The sequence below is a fragment of the Mastomys coucha genome, unplaced genomic scaffold (genome assembly GCF_008632895.1).
Source record: "Mastomys coucha isolate ucsf_1 unplaced genomic scaffold, UCSF_Mcou_1 pScaffold21, whole genome shotgun sequence".
Classification (NCBI taxonomy): domain Eukaryota; kingdom Metazoa; phylum Chordata; class Mammalia; order Rodentia; family Muridae; genus Mastomys; species Mastomys coucha.
In genome coordinates, this window is record NW_022196904.1 from 63,638,755 (window position 1) to 63,646,905 (window position 8,151).

The window sequence follows — 8,151 nt, forward strand, 5'->3', positions numbered from 1 at the left end:
AAAAAAAAAAAAAAAAAAGAATTGTTTGCAAATATAAAAGCAATTTCCTGTTTAGGTATCAAATCTAAATTCAGTTTTGTAAATCACAAACAAGAAATATAGCAAGGATCTGTTTAAAGCTGGGTGGTGGTGGCGCACACCTTTGATCCCAGCACTTGGGAGGCAGAGGCAGGAGGATTTCTGAGTTTGAGGCCAGCCTGGTCTACAGAGAGAGTTCCAAGACCTCCAGGGCTATACAGATAAACCCTGTCTCGAAAAACAAAACAACAAAAAAAACAAAAAACAAAAAAAATCTTCCTAAAAAGAAATAATGGAAAGCAATGATCTTAACATTTTTAAAGGTGGGCAGTAGTGGCACATGCCTTTAGACCCAGCACTTGAGAGGCAGAGGCAGGCGGATTTCTGAGTTTGAGGGCAGCCTGGTCTACGGAGAAAGTTCCAAGACAGACAGGGCTACACAGAGAAACTGTCTCCAAGATAACAAAACAAAAACAAAAACAAAAATTAAACTTGTAAATGTAATCTGACCTTCATAGGAAGATTTTATTAACCACATAAGGAAACTAAATGACTGAAGGCAAGGGATGCCAGTCTATGACAGTGTTTCCTCAGCATATATGAGGTCCATGATTCAAAAACAAACAAACTGATTTAGGATCATTTGGAAGAGTAGAAAATGTTTAAGAAATCTTGGTAAAAAGAATTCTCTAAGAGTAACCCCTCATAGTGGTTTGATACATGACTAAGTCACCCTACCAGTCCAAGAAAATTTAGGTTCTAAAACCACCAAAAAGCCTCTGATCTCACCTTGCATCATAATGAAACTATTAACATTGATGAACTCTATCATAGACTCTCCTTTCCTAAAGTATGAGAGTCTAGTTAGGTCAGTTTAAGCAGACTAAGAGTCTGATTTTCCTCAAATTCCTTCCCATCTCATATACTTTAAAATGTATTTTGTGGTCTAAAAATAAACTTTAGGAAATATAAATAAGCATATAATGCCGGCCCTTTTGCAGTAAAAAATCAAGAACTTTTGTTGTTGTTGTTTGTTCGTTTGTTTGTTTTATGAGACAGGCTCTCTCTGTGTAGCCCTGGCTATTCTGGAATTCACTCTGTAGACCAGGCTGGTCTCAAACTCAGAAATCCACCTGCCTCTGCCTCCCAAGTGCTGGGATTAAAGGTGTGCTCCACCACTGCCCAGCAAGTAAATCCCTTAAACTTTTAAACTCTAAGATTAAAATTTAACAACACTGAACTCTAAGAAAATGTTTATGGTCGGGCAGCACTTGGTAGGCAGAGGCAGGCGGATTTCTGAGTTCGAGGCCAGCCTGGTCTACAAAGTGAGTTCCAGGACAGCCAGGTCTACACAGAGGAACCCTGACCAAAAAAAAAAAAAAAAAAATGTTTACAAAGACATTAAAACAAATGTTTACAATGTTTATTTTGCAAGGCATAAATAAGGGCGCAACTGTGTTAATCCAAACATTTCTGTGGTGTAGACAAATTTCTCATGGCCATCCTTGTCCAGCCTGAGCAGTCCCAGATGAACAAAGGCATTATCGTTTCTTAAAGAGAATTGCTTTAAAATAAATCATTAAGGTAGGCATGATGGACAGCTATAATCCCAACTCAGGACCAAAGATACTATCTCTAAAAAGAAAACAAAAACACAGCAGGTATCTACTATAAAACCACCTCAATAATCTGGATTAAAAGGATTATGATTACTGGCACACTTTAATCACTTATTCTTGGGGCTGAAGAGAAGACTCAGTAGGTTAAAGTACTTAGTCTTGCAGAAGATAAGAGTTTGGTTCCCAGTGTCCAAGGGTGGCTCACAACTATCTTTAACTCCAATTCCAAAGAATCCAACCACCCCTCCTGAACCCCAAATGAGCTAGACACACACCTCAGTGCAAACATGTACATCCAGGCAAAGTGCCCATTCCCGTAAAATTTTTGAAATCTTAAAAAAAATTAAGATCCTACTCAACTATTCTGATCTTCACATTTGAATTTGTAAGCACACACACAAATAAATAAATATAATTAATGTTAAGTTTAAGGTAAAAATGTTTCTTGAAGCACAGACCTAGAGAGCATCATTAGATAATGTATAAATCCTCCTAAGAACACCTGATTTTTTTAAAAATCAGGTCACCTATCATAAAAAATTCCTAATATCTTTAAATTTAGGGTATCAGACATGATGGCTGACATCTGTAATCCCAGCACTTTTTGAGGATAACACCAAATTACTACTTTAAATTTAAGCCCAGCCTATGCTACACAGTAAAATCCTGTTTCAAAAAGTCAAAAGTACACTACCAAAACTGTGCTTTGATGCCAATCCTGATAAGGGAGGATGAGGGGGGCTGCGCTGGGTAGACAACAATTCCTAAAGGCTGGCCCTGACCTGCATTTTCACACTACTACAAAAATCCAATTTTTTAGGATGGAAAGCAAGAATGAGATGATAGTGACAGTATTTTTCTACCATGTGCAAAGGCTGAGTTATATACCACAAAGGAATAAAAAATGCAGAAACAAGCTAAAAAAAAAAACTTTAAAAGTGGATTACATCAAAAATAGTCAATTTGAAAAAAGCATCATACCCAACCTAGAACTTCGTGAAATGAGGTTATCTGTGAAATCAAAAATATATTGACTTAAAATAATTATGTCTATCAAAAAAAATAAAATATGTAAGGTATGGACTATAAGTCTTTATAATTATTGTAATCTTTAAATGTTTACTAAACTAGAAAGCAGTAAGAACATTTACATTATATTATAGGTAGAGAGCGCACTCTGACTGCTTAGTCATCACATACATTTGATCCAACAATACATTGTCAGAGAAAAAGTATAAATTAAATTAATTCAAAAACTGCCTAAACTTTTAAATAGTCAAGAAACTGTGATCAGAAACTGAAAGTTAAAGAAAATTCACATTATAATTTCCTATTTCATATGCTAAAAACTATAAATGTCAAATCCAAAACACTCTTAACTAGCTCCAACAAATATTCTTTTATATTTGGCCATGTTAATCCTTTAAAGTTATAAAAACATTAAATATATTCCAACATAAACACAACTAGAATAAGGAAATTCCTAAGAATTAAAGAATTTGTCCAAAATGCTAAAAGCCAAATATTTAAGCATTTAAATCCATATTTAATCCATAAATAGAAAATACTTGACAAAAAATTACCTTAATCGTATATAGTAAAGCCTTTGTAAACCACATAATCCTACCTATGTAAGATGGTATCTGATATCCGCCCTCATAGGACAGTCAACTTTTCCATTAAATTAGCTCAAGTGGTAACTATTCACACTGAATATAAACACTATCATAAAGATAGTATTATGTTCTTTTTCATAAAACAATTTAAACATTTATCTGGCTATGAGAATTGCCTCTAAAAGACTAGAAATTTAGCAGTTACTCTATCTCTTATTAAATTAAAAAATTAAAACTTCATTTAATATTTCTAACCTTCAGCTGTTTACTTCTCTGTCCAATTAATATCTCCGATAAAGCATATGGCCAATTTATACATAACTTCTGATAGTATCACACAAAACACCTCATTCTCAATTTTTATAAGTGTTCAATAAATGGCAACTACATATTCGATCAGCTGCAAAGAGGATATTCTAGTCTTAGCATGTATGTTATAGGAATATAGGATTAAAGACCGTTTTGTGTATATTCTATCTTTGAAAGATTATAGATTTCAAAAGTCTATCATTTTCTTTTTTATACAATAAACAAACCTGAACTGCAAAACACAATTTCATTAAGCTAACACAAAGGCAATAAAATTAGTTATTCCCCTTACTACTTATTTGGCCCAAAACAAGGTAAATACAAATTGATTGTCCATATATTCCCTAGACATAAGTAAATATGCTGTCTCTCATTTTAATTAATTAGTCACTTGGTTATTTTTTTTATTTCCCAAGGCATCAATTATAATTTCATATTATCTATGGCCAATCACTTACAAACAGTAATTGAATATTACTTCTAGATTCAAGCTTAACATGGGCAGCTTTATGTCTCTATATATGAGTAATCACATTTTCTGCATTCACCTTACTATTCACCTATTAAGATAATCGCTTCATGGTATGCTGAGCCCAAAAACTCTCTCTTAGGTTCAGAAACAATTACCAGGACACTGTCAAAGCCTTGAAGAGCAGTGCATTTACTCTGCTGGAGTCAAATTTATTTTTGTAGTTGTTTAAAGAACTACTAAAATGAGTATTTTAACTATTTAATAATAAAGCCATCAGAGTTTGTTTTTAGTTTTTGAAATATAGTTCAAGAATCAAGGAATAAGAAATAATAATTATAAATTTTCAGGATACCGTTTTATGACTCGGGTGGGGAAGGGAACTAAACAATGTATCTTTTAGACTATAAAGACAACACTAATTTAACAGTGTAGATTTAACCATAGTGAAAAGGCAAGTATTTATTTTACTGGGAAGACCAAATGTCTTACTACTGGATACAGTTGTATGCATTGATATAAATTATGGTTATCAACTGTTTTAATAGTTAAGACAAAAGGGCTTTGGTTTAAGGTAAAACTCTTTGAATATTTTCTCATCTTTTTTTATATACACAGTCCAACAGTTTTTTTTTCCATTGACAAACATTAATGATATATTCCTACCCAAATGTTGGCAAATATTCAAATATAACAATTAAAAAAAAACTTACTTGCTATATTCAATACAGAATTTCCCAAGGGCTCTCCTTTATTCTTAAAGATAAAACTCTTATTGTCTCAGTCTTCAAAAATGGCACACCTTTTGAAGAAAACAAACAACATTCTAAACAACTTATTGAAGAAATCAGTAACAAATAGAATGTTCTGAACTTTATATAGAACAGAAGCTATCGATGCTCTAAACTAACTTTTGAAATATTGCTCCCTAAAATCTACTAGTCTAAATGGCAAAAAATTTAAATGTCCTATTAAGTTTCAGATATTTAAAATATAAAAATTTGCTATTATTAAGAGGAGGAAGAAACCATTCTGGTCCATGCCTGGCTCTAAAACCTTGTTACCAGAATTAAACAAAGCCTTAAAGACTTGCAGTATTTATAAAAGGGACATTACATTACAATGGCCATAGGAATATTCCTTTAACTATTTATTCCGTCAAAGGGGCTTTTAAACAGTTTGTAATTTCATGTATTCATTCATAATCACTTCTCAAAATCATAAATACTAGTTGAACGATAAAAATATGTCAGCAAAAAACGCAAAACAAAAGCCTATTAAGTTAATTTTATGTTAAACCAATAAATTTACCAATCTTACCTGGGATAAGAGCTGTGTTTATTCAGAATCTTCGGCAACCACATTATCGTCTTGTAAGTTACCTTTAAAGAAAATAAGAAGAAAATATTTAAATGTTTTGATTTTTAAAGTTTTCTTGACCAAAGACTCAATGTAATAAAATAAGAAAAATATTCCAAAGACAAGATTCAGATAAAAATGTAGTGTGACAAAACCTGCACATTTATGCCTACATTTATTTCTTATCTCAAATGTCTATCAGTCTTTGTTTTCCTCATTTGGAATGCACTGACAAATACTAGGGATTAAAACACAGGAACCCGAAAAGAAACACGCAGAAAATTCAAATGACTATCACTTTGCTTTCCTTTTTCCATTAAGTCAGGTAAACAAAAACAAAGAAGACATTGGCAATGTTCTTTTAAAAATGCCACACCATCTACAAATAGCTCTTACAGTTATTGAGCATTAAAAATCAACTCCTCCAGGAAAAATGAGTGAACTTAAAATGGCCACTGGTTACTGTAAATTTTAAACCAGCATCTATTTGATCTCAGCAAACGGGGATTAGCATTGTCTTCTAAGCAGAGGCTCGAAAACTTGTGGGATCTATGACCTTCATTCAATACCAAACCAGGGTCCACAACAGTCTGTCTCCTACCAATTTATCATGAAAGATCACACACAAGAGCTTAAACTGCTAACAATTATCTTCACATTTTACAACTCAAAAAGGATTCTGAACTACATTCTCAATCTCTTTAAAACCACTTTCAGTGATAAAATATTTCAAATCATTCTTTTGAGAAAACAAAATAGTGCTTTAATTCTGAAAAATCAAGGTATGTTTAACTGATAGAATATGTACTACTACATAAAAGGTATTCAAGTTGTTTCCTACTGGAAATACACTATGAAATAAGGTCCTATCAACCTGCACCTATGATTTTAGATGTGCTACGTAAGTCTCCCCAACACTGTCTTTACGCAGTTCTTCACCTTTACAGCACAAGAGCTCCGCAGAAGGAAGACAAATATATTCAAAAATACACAAAGGTCTGAGCATTCCTAATTTGTTCTTCCAACGACTAATCCTAAATTACCTCAAATAATTTTTAGATGACTATGCAAAAAACAATTTTTTAGCACTGTTTTTTCAATACTGTTCTGTTTTTAAGCACATCTCGACTTTTATACGTGCAACATGCAACAAATATGGCCCCTCTTCATCGCCCATCAACGACAGTCCTACTTCACTATTTACACTAAGTAACTTCAAGAAGAGCTGTGCTTTTAGACTATTCCTTAACTTTTACGGTCACAGCTTCTAATAGTATACACAACACGATGAATTTTAACTTATAAAGGGTAGGAACCGACTCAAGTTAGATTTAACATTCAAGTGAGAGGTAACTGATAACGGCTTTTCCTACTCATTTAAAAAAGTATCAAACAGTATAGTTATGTTCAAGTATCAGGATGTCAAATGGTCTTAACGAAAGTTCTCGGTAAAAATAAGCTGTATTCATCAAACGCCATCATCTTGCATCATAATTATCAAATCTACTTCCTTTAATCTACCTTGTTGCCGTCGTCATTTTTGAAATACTAGATGCACTCCTGTAGCTAGCCTTTTCTAAAAGACAACAAACATCACGGACATTTAACAAGCTGAAAGAAAGGTACCTTTGCATCTAGTACACTAACAGCCGTTCTCAAAAGCAGCTTGGAAAGAGTTAAAAGCCAACACCCAACAGGGAGAAGGGACGAAAAGACAAGTTTTATTTTGGTTTAAGCCAAGTGAGAGGTTCCATTGTTCTTTTAGATCCGACCCCAAAAATGGGTTCCCACCTCACCGGAAAAGATTTTTTAAAGCCCATCAACAGAGGATTGTTGTTTTTTCACGCTAAGTATCAAAGTAACTCACCGGAGCAAGCAGGGGTTCCACGGCGCGGCCGCCGCCCTCTCCCTGCTGGCTCGGACTGCAAAGCGGCGCCCGGTTGGGTATGCAGCGGGAACGCGGTGGCCCGACCCGGTGCTCCGGTGGCATCGGCCCTCCGCGGCAGTGCCCCGGGCTGCGTGTGCAGAGCCGGCAGCCAACCCGCCGCCCCTCCCGCCCGCGCTCAAGGACGTCGAGCTTTTCCTCCCAAGGACAAAGGACAATAAAGGGAGCAGGGGAGCTACTCACCGGGTCGAAGCGCGGCCGCAAGCGCCGTCGGCTCGCTCATCCTCGCGTGTCCAGGATGGGTCGCCCGCCGCAGCCTCCCGCCCACGGCGCGAGCCGCCTCCCGGGCGCGCGCGACACCAGCACCGCCGCTGCCGCAGCGGGGCCACGGGCGTCGTGGGCCCGGCCTCCCCAGGCGCTTCTGCCGCGAGCTCCCGCATTCGCGCGCGGCCATCTCGCCCCAGCCGCGGCCTCCCCGCTATCCCAGAGCCCTCCGGGACGCCGGGGTACTGCTCCCAGAGCAGCAGCGAGCCCGTGGGCCGCGGCAGGCCGCCTGACAGCTGGGGTTGCTGCTGCCTCTCCGGCCATCTTGTGCCGTGTGTGGTGTCTCTCCCGTCTCCTCGCTCGGCTTTACTCCCTCCTCCTCCTCCCCCCCGCCCCACACACCACACAACATGGCCTCTTCGCTGCGGCGGTAGCTGCGGCGGCGGCTGGAGCTCCGCGGCGCTCCAGCTTGATCCCCTCCCCCAACCTCCCGCCTGCAGCTCCGAGACCCCCAGTGCGCACGCGCACCGACACCCGCCCGCGGCGGCCATTGGCTAGGCTAGCTTCCTGCCATCGCTTCCCGAAGCGGCATCACGCACTTCGTTGGTACCT

At 37.6% G+C, this 8,151-nt stretch overlaps 1 long non-coding RNA gene across 2 annotated transcripts in view; it reads right to left on the reverse strand.

Annotated features, from left to right (window-relative positions):
• The window catches only part of LOC116102397, a 14,964-nt gene extending 7,463 nt beyond the window's left edge, over positions 1-7,501 (reverse strand). The window contains exons 1-3 of one of the 2 annotated variants that reach the window (XR_004123146.1): positions 7,258-7,501; positions 5,352-5,413; positions 4,745-4,833 (exon numbers count right to left, since the gene is read on the reverse strand). This is a non-coding gene — a long non-coding RNA (uncharacterized LOC116102397). The other variant, XR_004123147.1, reaches the window with a different exon arrangement.
• Between the last annotated feature and the right edge of the window lie 650 nt (positions 7,502-8,151).